The sequence below is a fragment of the Mesocricetus auratus genome, unplaced genomic scaffold (assembly GCF_017639785.1).
Source record: "Mesocricetus auratus isolate SY011 unplaced genomic scaffold, BCM_Maur_2.0 Super-Scaffold_100021, whole genome shotgun sequence".
Taxonomy (NCBI): Eukaryota; Metazoa; Chordata; class Mammalia; order Rodentia; family Cricetidae; genus Mesocricetus; species Mesocricetus auratus.
The window spans coordinates 34,471,366-34,483,266 of NW_024429202.1; positions in this window are offsets into that span (position 1 = coordinate 34,471,366).

Here is an 11,901-nt window from a genome sequence, read left to right on the forward strand (position 1 = left end):
TGCACCCTTAAAAGAAGTCGCCTTGATTCAAATTGCACATGGGACAGACACAAGTAGATGCAGAACACTACAGTTTGTACCTCAGATTTCTGCCCTTAATGTCTATCTCTCCTGCTGTAAACATTCTTCATCCCAAGAAGTGCCCCTCCTGCTTATGTGCGTGTGTCTGTCTGTCTGTCTGGTGTCCCACTGAATTCAATGACAATTGCTTGCATGAACATGGGTAGAGCTATTTACCTTAACTTGGGCAAGTTTCTGGTGGCCATGTCACTAAAACAAAATTAAAATAAAAAATGCTTGCCCTTCTCCCAGTGACTTGAAGTGCCAGCAGTCCATCAAGAAAGCGTGTGCCCTCGTGACCACTTGTTGGTGAGGCTCTGTACTGGTTCTCAAAGGTAGTTAGCTGCATACTGCTGTCGCCTGGGGCACTAAGACACACCAGGAGGTGTTTAATTATTTCTCATTGGGCTTGGCCAGAAACATTGGGATTTTCCAGAAATGCCCAGGGCACCATACATGCAGTGAAATTGCATGAAGAGTGTCGCCAGTGTGACTAGAAAGCTGTGGAGACACAGGCCTGCCACCCTCACCCAGCCAGCAGGGGGCCAACTTAGAATGCTTGGGCAGCTGGAAGGCAGGGACATTACAAAATTAAATGAAAGTAACAGAGACAAGAAAGAAGAGCAAGAGAAACGTGAATTTTGAGCTATTTCCAGTTGAAAACAACCCAAAGAATAAACACCCTTAACACAATGTGTGCCCACTATGTAAGTTCAGAGGCCAGATAAGCCCAATGAGGGATGGAGGAGCAGATCATGCTCAGGTTTGCAAAGCAAGCTGTGCTGCAAATCTAGCTCCACCCTTAGCCCTCACTTGATCTAAGAACAGCCACTGGGTTGTGGTTAAATTGACCCTGGGATAAGTCTGCATAGTGTAGAGTGTACACAGGCACATCACATGACACATAAACCCATACATACTTCACAGGACACACACATATAACATTCCCCACACCTCATGTGGCACATACAGAGAACCACACACACTATACATGACACACACACACACACACATAACCCCACATATACACCACACACACACACACACACACACCTCGTACAGCACACACATAAGCCCACACAGGCTCCCCACATGGAACTCACACTCAACCTCCCACACACACACACACACACACACACAAACCCAGAACACACACTTCACATGAACAAACACACGCACACATACACCCCCCATACACACTCACTAGTACAGGAGCTCCTGGCGTAGCACATACACACATAAACTCACACACTTCTCACACACCATACACCCACAACTCCACACACTCCCTCATGTGGCACACCTATGGACTCTGTATCTCAAAGAAGCTGGCAGAGAGGACTTTGTGTTCCCGACAAGCAGACAGATGTGCCAGTTACCCTGGCCTGCTCATTATTTCATAAATGTGTTGAAATGCCACAAATCGTGTCAGTTCAAAATCTTAAAAAAAGAAACTGTAAAGATTAGTAGGAAATGCACGCCTGGGATGGACTGAAGAAGATGGGGAGGCACTAATTGTAGCCCCCAAGAAAGCATAGCCACCTCCTCCACGCCCTTAGCACACAGGGCATGGGGACTGCACAGACCCACGGCACTCGCTCCCATGGTGCAGCACCACTGCAAACCTGCCAGCAGTCCCTCCCTCTCCATCCACTGCTCCTAGCCAGGCTTGTGGCTTTGTGCTCTTTCCTGTGTGGTCCTTTCAGTCAGGCAGAGCTGCCCTACATGTGCCTGGCCTGGAGTGCATCAGCTCAACCCACTGATCAAAAGCTAAGAGGTTCAGGCTTCGCTACCACTAGCTCTTCGACTGTTCTCCCTGTTCGGAGCCTATTATAACTCGCGCAGTAATTCTCAGTTCCTCTGGACACCAATCTCCGTGGGGAACTGGCCGCTAAAGCCTCAGTGTCCGCAGAACTAGTACCGTGTGTCCACCCTGTCCTGTTTCAAATGCTCAGTGTTCCTCTAGGGGCATTCCCAAACCCACTCGAAACCTGAAAATAGGCCACATGCAGGGAAAACTTCGTCTCAGGAGCCGTGGGAAGGAATCCTCAGCCTACATGTTAAGAAAGGCTCGGAACCTTCCATTTCAGATCCAAGGCAAGATGAAATTCCTCCCGACGCACATGTGACATTTGTTCTGTGAAGACTTGGTAAAAATCGATTGTCAGAGTTAAAAGGGACCCTTGAGATGCCCTAGCTGGGGATTATTAAGTGGGGGTGCACATCAAAATCACCTGAGGAGGTTTTTCAACATGGACAAGAGACTCTGATTCACAAATTCAAGTTGAATTATAAAAGGAATTAAAAGGCTGCCAGTCGATACTGCGTTTTTCATTCGCCATTTGAGTGTGGGGGGGTAACCATTTTTCAAAGTGAAAGAGTATAAATCACTTATGCATGATTGTTGCCCTTTCCCCCTTGACTTGGGCATGTGAACTTTTCTGTACCCTCACAATGCTCGATTAAGAAAAAGAGCTAGAAAGTGTCAGGGTGGTGGGTGATCATAGGAACGCGGGGGAGCCGTGGGGCTGGCTCCTTTGATCTCCTCGCTCTTTTTCATCCCGCCCTGGACACTTCCTCTCCTGCAGCTTCAAGTGTGCATTCGTGTCCTGCTCTGTTTCATCTGCCTTTCTCATCGAGGGCATCTCTCCTCTTCCCCGCTCTCTTTGGTCCCGCTTCCCTCTCACCTACCTTCCCGTTCCCCTACTCAAATCCTCCTGTGGGAAAATGAGACTGACTTTAACAGATGTCTGACACTTGGCGTTTCATGAAATGACACAAGGATCCAAGTGGGGGGGCACACAAAGGCAGACTCCGGGGGCCCCTCCATTCCATGCACAAGAGGGATTCTCAATTTATGCAAATGAGAGAGAGAGAGAGAGAGAGAGAGAGGGAGAGAAAGAGAGAGAGAGAGAATTCCAGAGGAAGGAGAGTTAGACAGCTTATGGAAATACAGATTTCCAGGCCCCCGACTGGCAGAACTGCATTTGGTAAACACAAGATGGTACCCAGTTATTCAGACACAGAAAAGAAATAGAGCACAATGAAGAAGACTGATGTAGCCATGGATTTTGCATTCCTCCTTCCAACCAGTAGTGGGGCACACCCTTAATCCCAACACTCAGGAGGCAGAAGCAGGCAGATTTCTGTGAGCTTGAGGCCAGCCTAGTCTACAGAGTGAATTCCAGGACAGCCAAGGCTACACAGAGAAACCCTGTCTCAAAAAAAAAATCCAAAATCCAAACCAAAATAAACTAACAAAAACAGTACAGAGGACCTGTACCAGACAGGCAGACATGAACTTCTTTCCACACACATTCTCAAAAGGCATGGTTTTTAAAGAAAATAAATCTCATATGGAAATGTGGTTTTTGCCTTCACACCCACATTTTCCATGGAAAATGTTGCACCTGGGACTTGGGGAATTTTGACAAACTTGAGCATTCCTAATCCAAAACCGTAGCACCTGGAATGTGACAAAACTGAAGATCACTGAGAACCCTGAAGTAATGTCACAGGTAGGAACAGTGACGTCATTTAAAAAAACTTGTTCACGAACCAAGTTATCAAAATATTACAAGAATTACCTTTAGACTGTGTATAAGGAATGTAGGAATCACCAATAAATCATACTTAAATTTGCCTCACACCAACCAAATATCATATCCAAATGCTTCAGTATTCAAAAAGCATCCCAGCAAATGCAAAACTGAAAGCACTCCTGGAAATTCTCAGGGAAAGGATCCAAGGAGGAATTTCCTTGAAGCCTCTCCTACCTGTGACTTCATCCTTATCTAATGCTGGCGAGAGTCACTCTCTATGAAAGAGAATGGATGCATTTGAACGTCACTTGTCATGGTCATGTGTAGCGAGGCCGAGGAAAAAGTCCTGCATGAGTGAAGTCCTGAGTGGATGTGCATTGTTGACATGAGCACACCCATGATTAGGACCAAGACCTTCTACCCATGGGAAGCTGGCAAAGCCTTTCCCTATATGGGTTGGGCTCAAAATTGGGAAAGTCTTCTTTCTTTGATCTAAGAAGGGGGTGTTTATATAGATGGCTGGTCAGTGTGTGCAAACAATAGCAACTGCAGTTTCCTCTTCCTGTGTGTTTACAGACTGCTCACCTGCAGAGTGCACCTAGCTGTATACGATAAATACACTGAGACCCGGGTGAGTGGCAGTAAGTCCACTCCATCTGTGTGCACACACCATCAGATTCCAGCTTTTCCATGTTTCCGTCTGTGTGCCAGCCCTCTTTTAGTTTCTTTGCTGCCCCTAGTTGGTCTGGGTACTCATGAAATAGCCTCAGTCCCCACGGCCATTCTGCCCTCTGCCTGTCTCCTGGTCACTTTTGCTTATGCTCAGTGCAGGAGTTGTATTCCTTTCCTTTCACTACCTTCTTCTGAAACTCTGGTTTTTCTTTATTCCACATTTTCTCTCATTCTATTGAGTTTGGGAGGTCTTGGGACTTTGATTTTATTATTTAAATTCTCTTGTTGGGGGGAGGGGAAAGAAGACACCCCAGAAATTAGAAGCATTTGCTGTAAAAGCAAGAGGACTTAAGTTCAAATCCCTAGTACTCACGTAAAAGTGAAGCATGAACTTGCCTCTCCCCCCACCCCAGGGAAGTGGTGGCTGAGACAACCCAGTCACAGGAGTTCACCAGTTAATCAAGTTACTGGAGATGGTGGGAGTCCGATCCAATGAGAGACTCTCGAAAAGCAAGGTGGAAAGCAACAGAGGAAGACTCCCAATTCTCGACTCTGCCCTTACAGGTGAGTGAATTGGGAATGTGTACCTGCGCACACGAGTGTACATACACCACACATATACACACACATTCATGCACACGCACATGCACACTGGGCAGAAAAGGTATCCTCAAATCCCTCAGCTCCAGTTCCTCTGCCAAAGCATGATGGGCGCCCGGTCCTCAGTGCTGTGCGAACAAGCATTAAATTTCTAATTTCTTAGCGAAAATTTTGAGGAAAGTCATAAAATATGGATACAGTACAGTGGGGATTGGGTCGCTCTCATTCACATCTCCCACCAACTGCAACAGCTAGCTGCACATGGGAGCTGGATTCCTGGAGTACGACTAATGGGGGACTCTAGCTATCCCACACATCGGGAGCACATTAGAAACTCCTCTTAAGACTCCTGAAATGCACAACCTCCAGGTTTAAATTATTGCCTACCAAGTAGTGTGTAACCCCATAGTTACTACATACGTATACCTAATAACTACATACATATTTTCTCATTTTATTAATATCCTTCTAAATTGCAGGTCTTTGGGTACTGTTTGGAGATTATTGCAATGTTTGATTTATATTGAATTTTATCCATCATCCCTGAATCTATGTTATTTCCATTTGTAGTTTATTTAAATCTGAGGCATGATACTAGTTTCCTAGGGCCAACACAGGAAGGGATCACTGAGCTTAAAGCTTAAAGCTTATTACTCTCCAGTGGGTCTGGGGTCTGGAATCCAATCGGTGACAAGATCCTGCTCCCTGAGGCCTGAGGCAGAGCCCTAGCTGGCTTTCTTCAGTTTCCTGTGGTTCTCAGTAATGATTAGTGTTTCTTAACCACCAAATGTGTCACCCCAATCTCTGGCCCACCTTCAATGAGCAGTCTCCTATGTAGCCATCTAAACTTCTCTATTCTTACAAGAATATTGGGTTGCTAAATCATCTTAACTTGATTACAACTGCAAAGTTCCCACTTCCAAAGACTACATCCATGAATTCTGACTGGATCCAGCACAAGTAGTTGCTTGCCCTGAGAGCTGTGAGGGCTAAAATTCATAAGTGCCAGGTTTTAAGGAAGAGAAATTCACTTTTCTTAAAGCCTGGATGCTATCCATGGGGCAAAGGATGACATTAGGATGAAGGCTGCTGAGTCCCTATTCAATAAAGGCATCCATTTTCCCCAAAAGATGGATCCACACCTGTTTCTGGACCAATCTTCCCACCCAAAAGCTTCTCACGTCATGGACCTGTGACCCTCAAGTAAGAGGAAGAGGGAAATGGTGAGATCTCTAGCAACCACTTCAAAATTCCAGAGCTAGGCGTCTTCCTCCAGCTGATATAACAAAATACGGCAGGTTGTAGAGCCTGAACATCAGAAATGTACTTTCTCACAGTTCAGAATGATGAAGTTGGAGTATCTACACGATCCATTTTTGGTGAGGCCTTTCTGCCTAGCTTGCACATGGCCTCATTTGAGTCCTCCTTTCTGTGCCCGGTCTCTCTTCCATGCCCCGTAAAGTCACCAGTCCTGGTATATTAGGACACCACTCTCTTTGTCTCATTTCACCTGGATTTTCTCCTACAAGTACCAGCTTCCAGTACAGTCACACATAAAGAACACTAACAGCAGAGTAATATGTGAACCCCTCCCCCGCCTCAGAACACAGACAATAAACAAACACGTGGAGCAAGTCCAGATGGCCCTTTCTTTGGACTCATGCCTAATTATAATATATATCAAAATAAGTCAACAGCCCCCTTCCTTGAGACAGAAACACAGAAGAAATATAGAACTTACTTTAGATTCCTCTACAATCTCACACTGCACTTTATAAATAGACATGCATTAAACACAATTATACTAATATTTAAAAGTAAGGGTTTATTTAGCCTTTAGTATTTATACCATACTAACTCGCTTAATTTTTGTAATACTTTAATAGGCAGATCTTTATTTTAGTGTCATTTTAGGGATAAAGGAAGGCAGAGATTTGTAATAATTTACTGAAGGTTAATTAATATAAAATGAATGAAATGATGTGGCATCTAAATACTGCTCCCAGCTCTATGTGTAAACACTGCCTAGCCATATCATTTAGTTTTCGTTTTGAAGTTGCAAATATGTTAAATACTTAAATAGCATGCTATATTTATCTGAGAGATTCATTCTATTAAAGTTAAGGGACTACCAGGAAAACCTCACTAATAAAAAGCCACCAACTGTAAATATTCAACTTTTTATAGCAGCATTTGTATATAAGATTGGAGTATTTACAGGTATAGCAAAACGATGTTTTCCAAATAGTATCTAATGTCACTGTGTAGCTGTCTTGGGGTTTCCGATGCTGTGAAAAAGACCATGACAACAAGCTTCCTTAGGAAGGAAAGGGTTTAGCTTGGCTTACACATCCCAGGTAACAGAGTAACAGTTATATCCCTGAGGGAAGTCGAGCAGGAACCTGGAGGCAGGAGCTGAAGCAGAGTCTATGGAAGAATACTATTTACTGCCATGTTCTCCAAGGATTGCTCACCCTACTTTCTTACACAATGCAAGACAACGTGCAGAGGAGAGACAACACCCTCAGTGGGTTGGGTCCTCCCACAGCAATCATTAAGAAAATGTTCCCCTCAGACTTTCCAACAGACCTATCAGATTGAGTTATTTTGTCAGTTGTAAATTCCTCTTCCCAGATGACCCTAGCAGTGACCACTACTACCACTGCCAATACCATTACTACTACTACTACTACGACTAAATAAGCACGCACACCACCAAGAACAACAACTGAAGTGTGATAAATTTACTCTTAAAATGAAAGCTTACAAAATAAAAACAGCAACAAGGGCCTCGAAAGACACTAATAGACTCCAATTATGTTCTAGCTCTGGAAGCACACTTAAAATTTGCTCAATCTCATCACAGCACATGAGACACCACCTTCGTAAGATGAAGTCCACAGTGGCAAAATGGGAGAGAGAGGCAGAGCGATTCATGTGCTGGGGAAAGAGGCAGACCTGAAGAGGAGAGTGCAGTGAGGAATGGGCTGAGGTAGATACCCGACCTGACAACCAGGGCCCTAGTGATATCTGGGTCTGGGCTGCTGAGAAGGACCGTGACTTAGTCCCTGGTCCTGATGCAGCTATAGGGGGTCTGTGTTGATGCCCATGGCTCTTGTGGACACCCACAGTCTATGCCACTACCTGGGACCAACTTGATGTCAAAGGGATGTGCCCCCACAGGGATTCGGTGATGTCCAACTCAGACTGCTGCCAATGGCCAAGTTTGGGTTCATGGCCCTGCTGTAGCTAGAATCTGAGTTGACATCCATGGCTTCTGTGGCCTTGGAGGACTGTGAAAAGGCCTGCAGTCTGGGCCAATAACTGAGAAGATGTTGGTCTTAGAAGATCAAGCTGCCACTGGGGCCATGTAAACCTGGGTGGATTGTGCTACTACCCGGGCACATGGTGTCATCCAGTCATGGAACTGTGGCTATAGGACATGTCTGGGTCTATGGTGCTACAGAAGCCAAGGTCTGTGTTAACGTCCTTGGCTCCTGTTTCCACTGAGGCTGAGCGAATATCTGGGCTACCACCTGGAGACATGTTAGTGTTTGGGGGCAAAGCTGTCACTTGGGCCATGCAGACCTGAGTGATCTGCAATGCCAACTGGGGCCACAATGACATCTGGTACTAAACTGGACCTGAGATTCTTGGGGAAGGGAAAGGGTTCAAGCTCCTGTCCCTTTCCAGTATTGTAGTTTCCTCCCACGAAATCTCTGCCTTGATGCGCTCCCTCTAAGAGAGATACCAAGCTGATTACAGACCCATGTTGTGATCATGGAGTTGGATACATGAGGTCAGAAAGAAGAGTGGGGTGTGGAGCGCCACACCCCGGGGCAATACATTACTTTTATAATTCCTTTTCCCTACACAAATCTTACATACTGGAATCTGTCTTTCCCAGAGGCAGTCGAAAATACTAGAAATACCACACTAAGCCTCACTTCTGTCTCACAGTTGCCTGGAAGATGCTCTCTAGCTCTGGAGTCATCAGATATTCTGCCCCACACTCAGGAAGGAATACAGAGAGGAGCCAGGAAGAATTTGAGCATCCCATTTCCACGGGGTGGCCCATGAGCATCCCATTTCCACAGGGTGGTCCGTGATTCCTTGGCTTAAGCATTAAAGAATGGTTCAGTCTGTGTTTACGGGTCTGAAGACTGCCCAGTCACAGAAAGACAGTCATCAAATGTACTGTGGCCTCTGCTGTTAGTCTGGATCTATGGCAGAGGTTCACAACCGGTGAGTGGCCACCCCTTTGACAATCTTCTATCTCCAAAACACAGTTGCATTATGATTCATAACAGTAGCAAAATCACAATTATGAAGTAGCAGAGAAACTAGTTTTATTATTGGGGTCACCCAACATGAAGAGCTGTATTAAAGGGGTGCAGCTTTAGGAAGGTTGAGAACCACTGGTCTGTGTGTGTAAAGAATCAGGTTACATAAAGAAATGAATGAAATGTGCTGTGGTTTCTCTCCTTAGTCTGTCTCTTCATTTAGGGACTCCACCACACTTTCCCCTACATCATGAGCAAAGAAAAAATACCAGGGAATGAGCTAAAGTACATTAAGAAGACTGTACTTGGAAATGGAAGAAGGGTAAATATGTCGAACAGAGATGTTCCCTCTCTTGCACATTACATTCAGTTTTGAACACTCAATGGAAAAAGAAAACAGTGAACACTCAGGTGGATCACAACACCATTTCCTGAAATCCAGATCTTATTTAGAAGAGGAATGCTTTATGAATACTAACAAAACAGAAGTCAGCATGCCACCACAGAATTTCAAAGTTGTGGAAGAGGACAAAAAGACCTCTTTAGACCTGTAGAGATGGCTCATAAGCTAAGAGATGATTTTAAATATACTGAGTAATATAAATCAGGATTTGAACTTGGCATTGGAATGCATTGCTGCTCTTCCAGAGGCCTGGGGTTCAATTCCCAGCACCCACATGGTAGTTCACAACTCTTTCCATCCAATCCCAGAGGCTCTGACACCTTCTTCTGGCCTCCAATTGTACTAGGTACACACATAGTACACATACCATGTATAGATGCCAGTAAAACACCCACCCATATACGTAACAGGGTATGTGTGGTGTAAGGGGGCATTCCTGATATCTATTTTCTTTGCCTCAAAGCATGTTCATTTCCTCGACTGCCTCATTTTAAGGAAAGCAAGAGTCGACTGCTAAAAAGTCACTTTACAGGATGATTTTAAGTATACTGAGAAATACAAAATGGGAATTTGAACTTGGCATTGGGATGCACTTGACCAGAGTGGTGTTTTTAAAGTCTATCAAATATGGACTTGCTCACAGAGGATTATGCTGTGGTAGATCATTCCAGAAGTCTGCTCTGTTCAGGAAGGGACCGATGGAGAGTGCAGAGATCACAGACACAGTATGTATTTGTGGTTCGTGGAGACTGGAATCTAGCAGTTCCCAAACTTGAGCAGGCAGCTGACCTACCAGGAGCATTTGTGAAAATGAGTGCTGCTGAGCCCACCACAGAGCTATGATTCAGCACCTGGATGGGGATGAGAGCACAATGCTCAACAATGTCCAGATGCTGCTTCTGTGACCACCACACTTTGAGAATTAATCTTTTGTCCCACTATGTGCAACGAAGACCCTTGAACCCTTTACCATCACAGAAACAGGGCTTTCCAGAAGTCCTTAGAAATGTCAGGTTCTGATGCTGATCAGCTTGTGTGTCCATGGGCAAAGAGAGCCTGTTGTAGAATATTATTGTAAGGTGTGTTACATGTGTCTATGTTGTAGAGTATTTGCTTAATGATGCAAAGATGTGTTGCATCCTTTTATATTACATTTGTTTAACTCGGTGAGGCGGTGTTACTTTGCCTGTCTAAAACACCTGATTGGTCTAATAATGCACTGAGTGACAGCAAGGCAGAAGAAAGGATAGAAGGGGCTGGCAGGCAGAGAGAATAAATAGAAGGAGAAAAAGAGAGAATGAGAAGGAGCAGGAAAAGGAGGAGGACATCCAGGGTCAGCCATACAGCTACACAGAAAGTCACGGAGTAAGAAGTAAAGAAAAAGTATAAAGAAGCAAAGAAAGGTTAAAGGCCCGGAGGCAAAAAAAATAGTTGGGGGATAATTTAAATTAAGAAAAGCTGACAAGAAATAAGCCAAGGTAAGGCCAGGTATTCATAAGGAAGAATAAGCCTCAGTGTGTGGTTTATTTGGGAGCTGGGTATTGGGCCTCTAAAATAGTAAAGAGCCCAAAGAATAAAACACCACCAACAACAAGAGCCACTGATATCCCAGTGAATACGAGAAGATGAGATGGCCATAAGGATGCTGTCCCCACTTGGTTAAAACAGATAGAATTCTAAGCTCCAGCAAGGTTCACATCCAGATACCGGATGGAAAAGAAAGTTTATTGAGAAAACAATGCAAATAAATATAGCAGGTCTCATCTCCTTTGTCCACACACAGCTGAGATGTTAAGTCCCCAGACAGTAGGGAAGGAAGAGAGCTGGTGTGTGCATCTCACGAACAGCCTGGCATTTGTGGAAGAAATGCAAAGTTTTCAGGATAAATGCTGTGAAATACAAGGAATATCAAAGGGGAGGAAAGCAAAAGAACAAAGAGGTTCTCTCTTAAGTCAGCTTTTACATTTTTATTAATTAATTGTGTGGTGTGTGTGTGTGAGAGAGAGAGAGAGAGAGAGAGAGAGAGAGAGAGAGAAACAGAGAGAGAGGGGGGAGGGAAGGAGGGAGGGAGGGAGAGAGGAAAGAAGGGAAGGAGGGAGGGAGGGAGAACGTGAGTGTATACTGCATATCTATATGTAGAGGTCAGAGAATTCTCTCCTCTGGACCTTATGTAGACTGTGGGCATTGAGCTCAATCTCCCAAGCTTGCCCTGCAAAGTACTTTTACCTGTTAAATCTCTCATCAGTTCCTATTGATTTTTTTGTTTTTGAGATAAAACCTAGCACTGTAGTAGTTCAGGATGGCCTTGAACTCCTGTTCTTACTACTGCAACCTACAAAGT